This window comes from Battus philenor, unplaced genomic scaffold (genome assembly GCF_028537555.1).
Source record: "Battus philenor isolate CCGP_79_NKW_IND1 unplaced genomic scaffold, ilBatPhil1.0.hap1 SCAF_10, whole genome shotgun sequence".
In the NCBI taxonomy this organism is placed as follows: domain Eukaryota; kingdom Metazoa; phylum Arthropoda; class Insecta; order Lepidoptera; family Papilionidae; genus Battus; species Battus philenor.
The window spans coordinates 3,689,761-3,704,201 of NW_027181662.1; the positions used below are offsets into that span (position 1 = coordinate 3,689,761).

At 30.8% G+C, this 14,441-nt stretch overlaps 1 protein-coding gene across 1 annotated transcript in view; it reads right to left on the minus strand.

Moving 5' to 3' along the window:
* The window catches only part of NPF (neuropeptide F), a 45,254-nt gene extending 35,916 nt beyond the window's left edge, over positions 1 to 9,338 (minus strand). Inside the window, exon 1 of the mRNA XM_068768473.1 lies at positions 9,263 to 9,338. The gene's annotated coding sequence lies outside the window, so the exon portion shown is untranslated. The remainder of the gene's footprint in view (positions 1 to 9,262) is intronic.
* Positions 9,339 to 14,441: the final 5,103 nt, after the last annotated feature.

Here is a 14,441-nt window from a genome sequence, read left to right on the forward strand (position 1 = left end):
GTATTCAGTATGTCTGAGAATCGGCTACTATCTATTTTCCATACCCCTAAGTGATAAGGGTGGTCCACCCCTAAGTTTTATTTTTAATTTTTTAGACAATTTTTTTTTGATTTTTATTTTATTATGATACAGCATGCAAAAATACACACAAACCTAAATTTTCACCCCTCTTCGATCAACCCTTATCTTACATTTGTTAATTAAAAACTTTAATTTTTTTGCAAAACAACGTTTGCGGGATCAGCTAGTAACTATATATTAATTGACCACACTGACAAACCGTTGTTGCACTTAATAAAATTAAAATCAACTTGACGATGCTAATTGTCTGCATACATTTAACAATTGCGTATTAATACATTGTAAAAACATTTATAAAACCAATTACGATATTTGAATGCTCTTCAGAACAACAACGCTTCGCAACCACACGTAATGCACACTTGACATAATACGTTCGGTAATATTCCAAATTAGTGTAATAAAAGTACAATCTAATCGTAACGAGTCAACGATCTTTTATATCATCACAGTGAGTTTCGACATTTTTGTGATATGTTTATCAAATAATGTCGATAAAGTGAAAGGTAGAAATGTTTTTTCTTTATGAACACAAAGGTAAGCTGCGAATAAAAAATCACATATAGGTGATTCTGCCTAGCCATTCAAATTGGTCAAATAACTCGGTAGCATATGATTAAATCTAATTTTTTACATCTAAGAAACCAGTCTGTTTACCTAAAAGTAGACAATTACTGAAAACTTTCAACAACAATACAATGATAAATCCGAAAATGTAACTTTTCTGGGCAGATAAAAACTAAATATTGATTATATCATAAATATTGTATTATAATGTTATAGAAATATTTTACAAAGATTATAATTTTCAATGTTTGATACATCATCTTTGTATAATTTGAAATTTAATATTTGAAGACTTACGGTATAAACAAAAAAGGAAAAATATGTGAATTTTTTAATTACTTACGTAATTTTGATGATGATCTTCAATTTACAACAACAGATATATCTTTTTTGATTATTTTTTTTACTTATAATTTCCTCATGCTTTACATAAAATCACGTTAACTTTTTCAATGCCTTCTCGTCTGCGTTTGATCACTAACTTGTCTGATGTAAAGCGATGACGTGATCGTAGATGAAGCACGCACACTCAGTATGTACTCTAAGCCTCCGACTTACTTCCATTTGAAAATATTTTTTTTTAATAATTTTAGACAATGTCTCTTTTATATAACACCTTAATATTAATGGTACCGGAAAGCAAGGTCGTTTCTGTCGACATATTTTACAGAAAAACCCATTGATTTTTACCACTCCTGCATCGAAAATTTGTATACTACATAGCAATAGGTTGTTGATAACGAAGGTTAATATATTGTTGATTAGAAATAAAAACTTGTTAAAAATGTAGTCGTGTGAAGTTAACTTAAGAAAGCGACATTACTTTCCGATCCTCCTAATATTATAATTATGAAATAAATTAGACAATTGATAGTTTTTTTAAGTATAGATAGAATTCGTGACTGAAATTTTATATTCGCACGTTCCTAGAATGATAATACTTAAATGATTAATATCGCTCTTAACGGTGTTATCAGAATGTGATTTGAATTAGAAATTGAACTTCATGATTTATTAATTTATTCGTAATATTATCCATTTTTATTAGTTTTTATAGAATCAATTAAAGTGAAGATCCCGATTTGATAAAAGCTAGAGTTAAGTAATTACTTTCATTTTAAACCTGAGAGTGTTTCAAAGGCGTCTTGATCTAGATCTAGAGTAGTCCACAACATACACGTTTTTTTTTGCGATCAATCACAACATTCTTAATGTCGTATTAGAGCAATACCCCTAATACCATCCCCAAATACCCATTCTCTATCAGTTACGAAATCACACACAATCTTTGGGAGTTTTTGTTTAACAAATATTTAAGATTTATTGTATGATAAATTAGAGATTAAATACGGGATCGTAATGTAAAACTGAACACATGTGCCAACACGAGTGTTTTCTAGAGAATATTTACTATAAAATAATATTTAGTTAATGTAACGAACTTCTTTCCGCTTAACAGTAAATTAATAAGTAGATATAGGACTTTGATATGTACACAATTGTAAATTATTTAGTTTAATTTGGACACACGTGTTTGAAGTTTTTTATGACATTTTAATGGATATATTATAATTTAATACTTATCATTCTATTGCAGACCAAAACAAATAAAAAACAAAATAATCTTAAAACTATTCCAGACGTTCTTGAGCTATGGTATAACTATCACGACTTTGTTTTATATATGTATATAGATATATAAATAGATAAATATAATGTAACCATAAATATGTATTATTAAGAAAAAAATTCAAAATTGTCAGTCTTATATTGCATAAGCACTTCTTGAACATTTGTGCAAAAAAGTCATCAGGAGTTAACATTTGACGATATGTTAACATAACGATTTACACAGATTTCGATGTTTAGGACTACTATAAGTATTCGTCATTTCTTTAAGTTATTAAAGTTTCCCAATAAACATAATTATTCTCATTAAATATTTTGTAAATCATACGGGTGACCAACGTATGTACGCAATTTGAATAGATTTCAATGTATACCATTAAAATATTGGTCAACTCTTCATGTTAATAATGTTACCCAAAAAACAATTATTCTCATTACATATATTTTAAATCATACAGGTGATCAACGTATGTACGGGGTAACATCTTACGACGAAACCTTTGAGAAGTCTTTATAAGAGAATTTCCATAATTCTCCAATCTACGGAGACAGGTAGTAAACAATTATATATTATGTTTAATTATACACATTTACAATTTACACATTGTGTCTCCTCATGAGACGTCGTATTACGTGTTTCTAACAAGAATAGTGGTAAATTTAAGGATTAAAATATCACACAAATTATTCCTGAGGTTTTTGTTAAAATAAATATTATCTGTATATATATTTTACCACTTAGTTGGTTAATGATTTAACACGTTTTATTTATTAACCTAGTTCTTTAGAGTTTATTAAAATTTTGCACGAAACAGTTTGTGTTATAAAATCACTATATATGTAGAAAATAAAATAAATTCAATGTAGATATATACTCACAAAAAAATTGGCATAATAATGAGACGTATACACCCAGTCATATGTTATGTTAACAAAAATTTATAGAAGTGAGAAATAAATGTGAAGTTTATCCGGGAACGTAGGCGTAATTTATCGCATTTAAGGATGAAGAAACCTGTATAAAAAGTTTTTGTATATCAGTTAAACCGTTTTGATAAAACGCGTTACTTGTTACACGAGTTTATAGATACAAATATCAGGGAGTTAAATAACTTACTTTCATTTTTCAACAATGATGATTACAAATCTGAATCGCTTTTCAATGTAAGAAATATTTTTAAAACTGAGAAGTTTCCTTCTCAGTCTGGGAAAAAAGGAAATTAAATAGATGTGCTTACGTGTTTATATTCTAATACGCATTCGAATGTAAACTATGTATAACATATATGGTAAGGGCACTAGTAGTTGACCATGTACTAGTAATTGACCGTTTTGTATGAAATTTTAAATAATAAGCGTTGTGTTTATCGTATCTAATTAAAAAATTAATTTATAAGTAGCTGCTCTCATCTATTTACAACTGCGGAAAGCTCAGAACTAAAGCGCATTGTGTGTAGCAGGAGCCGATAGTTGTTTTTGACAGGGTTCAACTGTGAGGCACGTTTCTTGATTTCGTGACTGAATATTATATTTTTTTTATGTGAAAATTAAAATTTTAAGTTTTGACATATGTGTGGTCTTATTTACCATAAAAGTAGGTTTTTATTCATATGGTCAACTACTGATGCTAAATACGGTCAATTACTAATTTTTTTCAGATTTTGATTGGTCAACTACTGAAGCAAAAACTTAATATGAATCAAATAAAAATTTAAGTGTTTACAATTTGTTAAATTGAAAGACTTCTTAGCAAAACTTAATCTAAAGGGTATAAGAATTTCCTTTAAGCACCCACTGATATTCTAAAATTTGAATGTATGTGGTCAATAAAAAAAACATTTTAAGAGCGCTCTTAAGTGGTCAACTACTGGTGCCGTTACCTTACGCTTCTGGCCGCGACGACCATCGAAACTTTTTTTATCATCATTTAAACCAACGGACATAAGCCTCCTCCATATACTTCCAAAAGGACTGGTTGGAAGCAAGTTGCATTCATACTTTTTTTATTAACATTTATGTAGGTCGATGAAACCTTCCCACAATTTTTTTTCAACCCAAATTTTTTTAGGTTAAGTCTAACACGTTTTATCGTTTCGACGTGAATTTTCATAGTCAACGATGATAAGAATAATTAGACCGAAATTTAAAAATGGAATAATATTCGCTTTTTAATAAATTTAAATATTAAGGGAATCCGAAAGTAATGTCGTTTCTGTCGACATATTTTACAGAAAAACCGATTGATTTTTACCGCACCGGCATTGAAAATTTATATACTAGATGGCAAAAGGTTGATAACGAAGGTGAATATAATATTAAGCAGAAATAAAAACTTGTTAAAAATGTAATCATGTGAATTTAACTAAAATGACATTACTTTCCGGTCCGCCTAATACATAAAATTTAGTTTATTCATATTTATTATTGTTTCTTTAAATCAAAATTCGAACGTCGAATTTATTTCCGGCACTGACGATTGTTATTGTTCTTAATAACTACTTTTTCTACTTGTTGCATTAAAATAAATAATCAATGTACATTACGGAATATCCGACTGACATATGTAACACACAAATGACGTCCGAGAATAAAATTCTGAGATAAACGGATTCCCGTTGTCTCACTAGGGAACGACGTATTATGCTTCGTACATTATGAAAATCTGCTCTCCAATGGGACTTGTCAGAATTATTATTGAAATATCAAAGCAAAATGGACATAAAGTTGGTCGATCTGCTATGCTCAAGTCGCTTATTTAATTCTTCGCTTATTTAATAGGGTGATTGGTCTTAGAAAGCTTTAAAAGTTATACTGACTTCATTTTCTTTGTTTGGATGTACATTTAAAAACAATAATCATCAAAGATACACAACAAATCATCACAATAAGCGATCTTGCGTTGCTCGCATTTAGCATCTTCCCGTGATCTTAATTATGTCATCGATATATTTAGAAGGGGCATACCAGACCGATTCTACCGGCACGTGGTCACCACTTCACAAGGTTCTTACCTCAGTACTCAGTTCTCAGTACCCTATCAATATCTCAAACTACACCTGTGATATTGGTTCATCAGCGGATCGCCTCATTTAGGATCCAATCTGCTGCGAAGCTCGGATCATATCCCAATCCGTTGCTCTCTGGGTGACATTGTCCGAATAACATCAAAAATCTCAATGATACGGTACCGGATTGATCGTATTTCATGTTTAGAGTGACATTAAAGCGTGGGTAAGAGAACCTTTGTTTATTGAGTACACCTGTTCTTAATACGAGGAATCAAACAGTTGTCAGCTTTATAAGAGGAAGGGTTTGAGAGTAAATTTGCTTTTAAAGTATCAGATGTCACGCACGCTAATGTATTGGTTCGCGGCTAAAATAAACTTCGCCAGTTGCTTTGTTTTATTTTCGACGTGAGAAAATTAGGCACGAATAATTATGTCATCGTGAGAATGCTTTCTTTTACAATTATCAAAATCGTCAAGATGCTGCCCGTATTTAGGGACTTCCTTAGTCCCTGACTATATCGTCGGTCTTCCTTGGAGCCTACCCAAGCTAGTCTTTTACTATTATGAACTTTAGTTAATTTTGATTTATTTATTTGACGTCATTAAAAATTTAAATAATCAAGTAAGCCAGTTTCCGTACGTCAAAGTGTTTATACGGGAATTTAAAAATATTTTCACATTATTAAAAAAAAAAACTAAATTTCGATAAAATCGATGTAATACAAAAATTAATAGAAATCTCCGTTAGCGATAAGACAGCCGGTCTTTTGCCTATTACATATTACAAAAACAAATAGTTAAACAAAAACTAATGTTATTATGTAGTAATCCGAAATATAAAAATGTTTTTTTTTTCATTGCTTTATAGTTTATTTTTGAATAGGATGTATTTGATATCAAATGAGCTATACATTCATTCTTTTTAAATCCTAACGCCTATAACCAAACATCCTGTTGATTTATGCTTTCATTTTCAAAATGATGTATTAAAACTTTTTTTATTTGTGAAAGATGAATAATGCGTTTACGTAATAGTAAAATCATATCTTTTATTTATTATTATAACTGGATTTTAACTACTGCCTAGGGGCATTTTGGTTCAAGCCGGCAGGACAGAGAAGGCGCTTAACATAAGACCTCTCTTAGGGTGGCGAAGCCGCTGCTCCCGAGGGATCCCCAGCTCGGGCCGCTACATACTTACTATTTCATCAGATTGAAAATCCTGCCCATTACAAAAAGGTTCTACTGTGTGCTTAATAAGAAGAAATGCTGCTTAGAATGTTGCGCTATATTGTGATCACTACTTTGACTAGGGCATGATAGCATTTATAAATTAATCTTCAAAAAGATAACAAATCCTTCATGGGCATGAATGTACGCATATATAATAAAGTTCTAAAAGACATCTTAGACCTTCATTTTCTTACTTTTAAATCTATAACTAATATTATATTATTAAATAAATCTTTGTATAGCATTTAAGGGTTTTTAGTCAATCGGAATGTGTGGAAATTAGTTTGTTGACTCATTTAAATGATTTGTATTATAATTTATACAAGAAAAATAGTTAAATTTCAATTAAAAGAGCAAGTGCTAAACTTCTAACCGGATCGTCTCAACAGTTCGGCGTTCCGAGCCAGTGGTAGCATACAAAAGCGCATGTGAAAGCCTACTTGAATAAATATTTAATGGAATCGGGCGTTATTTTGCGGAAAACCATCCTAAGTAAGAAAAAGACCAATATTTAGCCACTTCCGCACATGCAGTGACAGGATATATAACTATACTACTACTATATAAATAACTTTCCATCTTTGAGTGATTTAACGGTGGTAGTTGTGTAATTAGCGCAATAAGCGCATTTATCAGCGGGCTGGCGGGCGGTGCACTTTGTTGCACGACTGCCACTGCATGTGCGGAAATTGCTAAATATTGGTCCTTTTCTTACTTACTTGAAAAAAGATTTATAACTTATATCATCCGCTACTATTTAGATAAAAATTATATACACCTAGATCTTTGGCTAAAATTATCTTTAATTTTTTTTTATGAAAACAACGTTTTAAATAAAATAATTACGAGTTATTGTTAATCTACGAGAAGGAGTTCCGAAATGCAAGGCCTATGTATATTGGGAATTACATTTTAATTTTTTTTCAATATTGAAACGAAAAGTGAAACGATGTAAAGAGAATGACGTGGGTTCTGTAATTTCAAGGTTTAGTTCTATGTGTAAAAACATATTTAATAATTTTAATAAAATGAATAATTTTTCAAGTCAATTTCTGATTACGATAACTTTGTTAGATGTTTCAGTTTCATATGAAGTAGTTAGTTATATAGTTTGTAAAACAAATACAACAAAACTATAAATTTCCAACCTTAATTATTACGTCACTAAAAATTATTATAACAGAAGAATTGTAAATATGGTACTATTCACGAAAATAATTTTATAAACAGCTTTAAATGTCTAGAATATCGTATCCATATCAATTATTCTAAATCTTTTGCTTTTAAATTTATAATCTTTTAGTACTGTGTAACGTTATACACTCAGCAAATGTTTTATTTTAAATATAATTGACTCTACATAGTATTTTTTTAAATTCACTACCTCAACTATTAAGATTCTAAAATTTCATTAAAGAAGAACTATACAATTTTTCATACAAACAACTTTAAATGACTAAATTATTGTAGCCGTTTCAATTTTTCTTTCTCTTTTTTTTTAATCCAAAATTTCAGTACTGTGTAACTATATACGTCAGTCTAAAGTTTTATTTCAACTATAATTCACTTTAGTCAGGTTGTGTATGTGTGGGTTTTTACAGTATTTTTTTTAAAAAGTTGATTCTAATTTTATTTTTGATGTTAAAGAAATAATCATTATTATTAATATTGTAACCGGAAGCTTGAGCCTTGTAAGCTATGGTATAGTAAGACTCTTTCGTTACCTAGACATTACTTTTTGCTTTTATTAAAAAAAATGACGATCATTTTTTAATCATTGAAGCAAAGCCTTTGTCGTTTATATGTAAGCGTGATCATTTAATTTTAAATACACTCTTTGTAAGTGTAATAATTTGTTATACATATATATCCAATGTTTTTATTGCGCAATTATTTCAATAACATATGAAAAAAGTTTCATAAAACTTTGATTTATTCTATTGAGAAAAAAGTATAATTTTAAGACGAATCTAACTAATACTCCTTAACTTACAATAATTAGAATATAAATAACATACTTATTTACTTATGTGTGTTAAAATCATTCTTAATAATTTTCATGATGATTTGGAAATGTTTAACGTATTGTAATGTTAATAAATGAAAGTTTTAATAATTAATCAAAGTTTAGATAAAGTCTTGTATAATTACGATATGGGCTACGCCTACAAAAGGTAAAAATATTTAATATTGCCCTCCGAGTGACTACGAAACTCATGTAAACTTGTATTATGTTCCGGTGTTAAAGAAACGAGAAATTAAATTCTTTCATAATCTCGACACGCTTATTATTTAAAATATGAATTAGGTTGCGATAAAAATTAAAGAAAATATAATTAGTGTAATTTTCAAATATGACTGTGTATAGAATAATTAAAAATTCTTTTCGATTTAGAAGTTAACAAAATTTTGGATTGTAATTATTAAGCGTACATATTTTTATTACTGTCTGTACGGAGCGAAATTTTAATGTCATTTTATTTTTTTTTAAACATAAATTATAAAGAAACATTTCTTTCATTACAACTTACTTTCTTTTTTTCTAACAACTATTTTTCTTTACAAATTTTGCCCACCAAAATTTACAAATTGTTATTTTTTTTTATTACGTAGATCATGTTTTGTTTTAAAATTGTTAATTAAATACTATATATTTTTAAAACATTAAAAACAAGTTAAAAAAAATAATTCGTTTAAAATAAGAACAGAGTTGGTAAATTCAAATTAAAATAAATGATACGTACCTCGGATTTTCTTGCGGAGACTGGGTGTTCGAAAGTTTAGTCAACTCTGCGAAGTCAGACAGCGCGAAAGTGCAACAAGTCTAAGTGCCCTGGACGCTGTGGGCACCGGCATTTATAGGCAGCGTTTGGGCGGGCTGAAGGCGGAGCCACGCAGGCGTACCGACCCAGCACCAATGTCGCGGAAATTAAATGATAAGCTGTATAGTGCTCCTCTAACCTCCTACAGCTATGCTTTCGCTGTAAGATATTTAACACCCACACTATCGCGTCAGAGCATGATTCATTTTCTATAAAGTGACAGATATTACCTGCAAACATATCAATCATTGTAATGCAAAGTAAATCATACATTTTTGCACCCAAGGAATTTTGACAAACAATGTTTAATTTATAATAATGCCCTAAAATTATAGATGAAATTCCATCAGATTTCTGCTACAATATTAGGCGATAAAAGTAATACTGTTATCCGATACAAATTATTTTTATATATATATATATTAATCAGATATATTGTGAAATTTTAAATATGTTCACTTGTTCTATAAATATAGATTATGAATACTTTAGACATAAGCATGTCAAGTCCTTTATTATATAAACGAGTTTCATTTATTTCATATCGTTCGTTTACTAGATTTTCAACAAGGTATCAATTTGACACGTGTGTGTGATTTCTAAATATTGTTACAAAGAGGTTAAATTAAATAAAAAAATCGCTTATGAGCCCCCTTTCCAGCTCCTTGTGACCACTTTACAGGGTTACCGTTTGACGTTGAAAGAAATATTGACTTAGATAACTAATGATAGATACTGTAATGTTTTTAATTTTTATTTGAAATTCTTACTTCATGAATAAGATGACCTCAAGCTGCCGTTTCACTGGAGATGAATGTTGCGCTATACAAAATATACAAAATGACGGTTGAGTCGTTTGATGTCATGACTTCTTTCGTCAGACATCACATGCTGGACATAGGCCAATCCAATTTCCATTAGGACCCATTCGATGCAGCCTTCGTTTTCCCTACGAACCTTAAACTCCCAATATATCAATATGCTGTGATATATAGGTTAATTTCGATCGTCAACAGATCTTTTCATTCCTGATTCGATCTCATTGACAAATCTAAAGAATAGATCTATCCATAGCTCCTTGAGCGACTGCGACAATACCAATGAAGCCATAGGTTTGCTACTAAGCTATTTTTTAGTCGTTTATATGAGCGAATCAGTTTTGATAAATCAGATTTCGACCACATACAGCACCTTTAAATATTGTGGCCATAATATATATATATATATATATATATATATATATATATATATATATATATATATATATATATATATATATATATTATATATATATATATATATACATACATACATACATATTATTGTAAACCATAGTAATAACTAAAAAGATACTCTTATCGTTCAAGGCGATCTCTAGCAGAGTACGTATGGATGGAGACGAGAAACATGAAGGAGATATACGAGATATACTGTTAAGAGAAGGAGATATACGAAAGAAACCCGTTTCATTCGTGCTTTTGTAAAACAAAAAGGCTAATAGTGTATCTCATTTATCCGTCATTTTAACTCTTTACGGTCTATTTTATGCATACAATAGCATGTCTTCTATCTTGCCTGTTACATGAGAGACTAATTTAGGATCTGTTTTAAATAAGTATTTTACTGGTACAAGTAACAAAATGAACAAGTTAGTTGGTAAAACTTGAGGAGGACGATGAGACTAGATAGATAATAACTTCAATCATAATCATCAATGAGGACATCACAAATAGGACGTCCATCGCTTCGCCGGTCCGTGGTCTCTACTCCAGACTCCAGAACTTTAACGCCTACATAGTCATCTGTTGTACACGCTATATGGCCTGTCCACTGCTTAGTTTTTTTTTTTTTTCAGACTGTCTTTTTTAAATATTTGCTCTTTTTCCGAGCAATGGTCTAATGTAATATTCTAATTCCGTGTTCATTCATCTATCATCGGCTGATGAGACTTATAAGAGATTATTTAGATATTGGCTTTTTCTTTCAAATAATATAAAAAGTTTGTTTGATAATTTCGTGCGTATTATTTTGTTTCCTTTACTTAAATTAAATTTAAAAATTTAATTATAATCTTAAAAATAACCTCGCTGTCACTAATAATTTTGTTTTTTTTTTGTAACTTAAAATCACAGTACTCCAAAGTTGTCATTGTTGAACATGTTAAATGCAACCATACAAACTTTTCTAAGTGACTCGTTTCGAATGCACGCATTTTGCTATCACGATAGAATTACAATCTCATAACGAAGAATTGTATGAAACAACCCAAGGACCACAACTCGATATAATTCTCCCGCCATTTTTAACTTTCATATTCTGAATAGACAACATTTAGAATATAAACACAAAAATTTTGATGACATCACAAATTACAATCAATCCCGTTTTTTTAATTTTTAGATGAAGGCTACTTTTTATTATACTTTGAACCATTCGAAACGTAATGCTCTAAACTTTATTCGTGTACCTTTTTTGTTACAGTTTGAACGCGCAACAATAAATTACTGAAACGTGTTTAGCTGTAATGCAGCAGTCAGCAATAAGGGGCTTGAACGTTGCATACAGTTTGTTCCATCACTACAATAAAATAAATATTAACTGTCGTATATACATAATAAACGCATAAACAGATAAATATATCTTTTTCAATAACATTAGTTGTTTATTTATTCAAAAATTTCGTGGTCCTATATAATTTTCGAACGGATGATTTAGTTTCACCGACTTCTGATTATTTTTACGATAACATATAATCGAGGAATGTGCACTACATTCAACCAAATTGTTTGTCACCTTTTGGATATTTTTTCTTGTGAATTATCTGTAACAATAAGCTTCTTCACATTGACGTCCACAATTTGCGTAATATGACAGAAAAATATCAACCGCTTATAGATTTCTGATGCGTTTATCCTTTGGCATTCATTTCTTTCCATACATATCTGTTGGAAAGATTAATGAAAGTACAAGCTGACAAAAGACTTTGTTATTTCAGCGATAAAAATCCATTGCTAAACATAGACTTCCCACATAAAAACAAAGAAATCCAAGCATTTATCGTAAGGTTATGTTAGGGTAAGGTAAAGTTTCGTTAATCATAAGGAGGCTGAGACCATCACGTTGTACGAAAGGAGGCCGGATACGTGCTAAAGGCTGACGGCGCACGTAGCTCTTCTAAGGAAACCTCTTTGCAACGCATTGGCGTATATCTTCCACGACTAGACTCCCATAATTCTAACAATGAATATAAACTTAAGCAAATAATAATAAAATGTGAAAATTTTACTTGAAAAATAAATATATTTCTACAAAATAATTTACTTTTAACAATTATTACGTCCGGGAAACTCCGAAACATCCTCTCGCCATCTTTCACCAGTGTCTGTTGCTATTGACATACGGAGCCGAGATATAGTCACTTATGATGTGCCTTATAAGATTCTACCCAGAAAGCAATGGAAAAAACTATGCCGGGAAAGTCGCTGCGAGATCGCAACAAAGAGATTCGCAGAATAACTATGGTCACCGACAAAGTACTGAACGGATCACATCGCTCGTGTTACCGATGGCTGATGAGGCTGAAAGGTTCCTCAGTAGTGATCACGAGCCGGTTGATGTGACATGAGCAGGCCCTTCTCTAGGTGGACTGACAACATAGTGAAGGTAGTCAGAAGTCGCTGTCATCTTGGTAATCTTTGTTCTTGTAGTGGGGATCCATCAACATATATGATATATGATCATGATAATGAACACACTATTTAATGGAATCAGGCGTTACCTCGCGGAAGTCCATCCTAAGTAAAAAAAAGGACCAATATTTAGCCACTTCCGCACATGCAGCGATAGTCGTGCAATAAAGTGCACCGCCCGCCAGCCCGCTGATAAATGCGCATGCGGCAAACAATGTGAATCACACAACCGCCGGTGTTGACTCTGTGTTTGTGTGGCTCCTGAGGATGCCCCGTGGAGGGGTGAAACACGTGTTAAGTAATTTAGCGGTGGCGTGGTGCGGAAGTGGCTAAATATTGGTCCTTTTCTTACTAATGAACACACTACTTATCTAATTCCAAGAACACAAATTTTAGATCAAAAAATATTATTTATTTGTAACTCGGTACACTGTCTTCAGAAAAATAAACGTTCTGTTTAGAAGTAATTGTTCTATTAAAATGGAATAAAGACATCTGTGTTGGACGTAAAAGATAATTTGATAGGATTATATCAACCACGAGCTTTCGGGCATTTTCTTTGAAACGTTAACATTTTTTGACAAAACATGTTATTTCTCCGTTCAAAAGTTGTATTGTAATATTCTTAATAATTATATCTCATCATTTGTCTGCGCTTGCTTAAAATTTTTTTAACAAACTGAAAGACAGAGTGCACTATCAAATCTGAAAAAGATCGCTTTATCATGTTGTTTTAAAGTTATTTTGTTCTAATATTTCTCTGTCTTTAATATTGTTAAGAAAACAACTTTAAAAAATCACCGGTAATGTGTTCCTTTTCATGTTCGATGGTGTATTTAGATACATTCGAAATGTCTGCAAATCATGCAAATATGTGGAAATAATTGTTTTGTGAACTTCAAAGTAATGTTATTTTGTTATTGTCACTACACAGCAGGGGTAATATTCCGATTTTGAAAAGAAATTATGTCAAAAAAGAATTATTAAGATTTTGGTACGAAAAAAAAATAGAGTTCAAAGAAAAACGAGTGTTATAGTCCATGCAAGAAACGAACCCAGAGAAATTCGGCAAAGATGAATCGAAAATTTAATCCATTTGTCTAAATTTCTTTTATATACAGGTCACACATCCCTTTGGGAATTGATTTAGCGTAGTCAATATGTACCAAGAGGTTTGACCGAAAATTCTAAAATACCAGCGAATATTACAATCGAGAGGCATATTTCAAAGATACTACAATCTACACAAATATATAAAATCGAAGTATCTGTTATGTCTATACGGTAGATACGCCAAAATAACATTTTTTTTTTAATTTTTGTCTGTCTCTTTCTCCGGTTAATCACTGAAATTACAGAACCGATTTTGACGGGATTCATACTGGCAGATAGCTGGTGTAATAAGGAGTAAC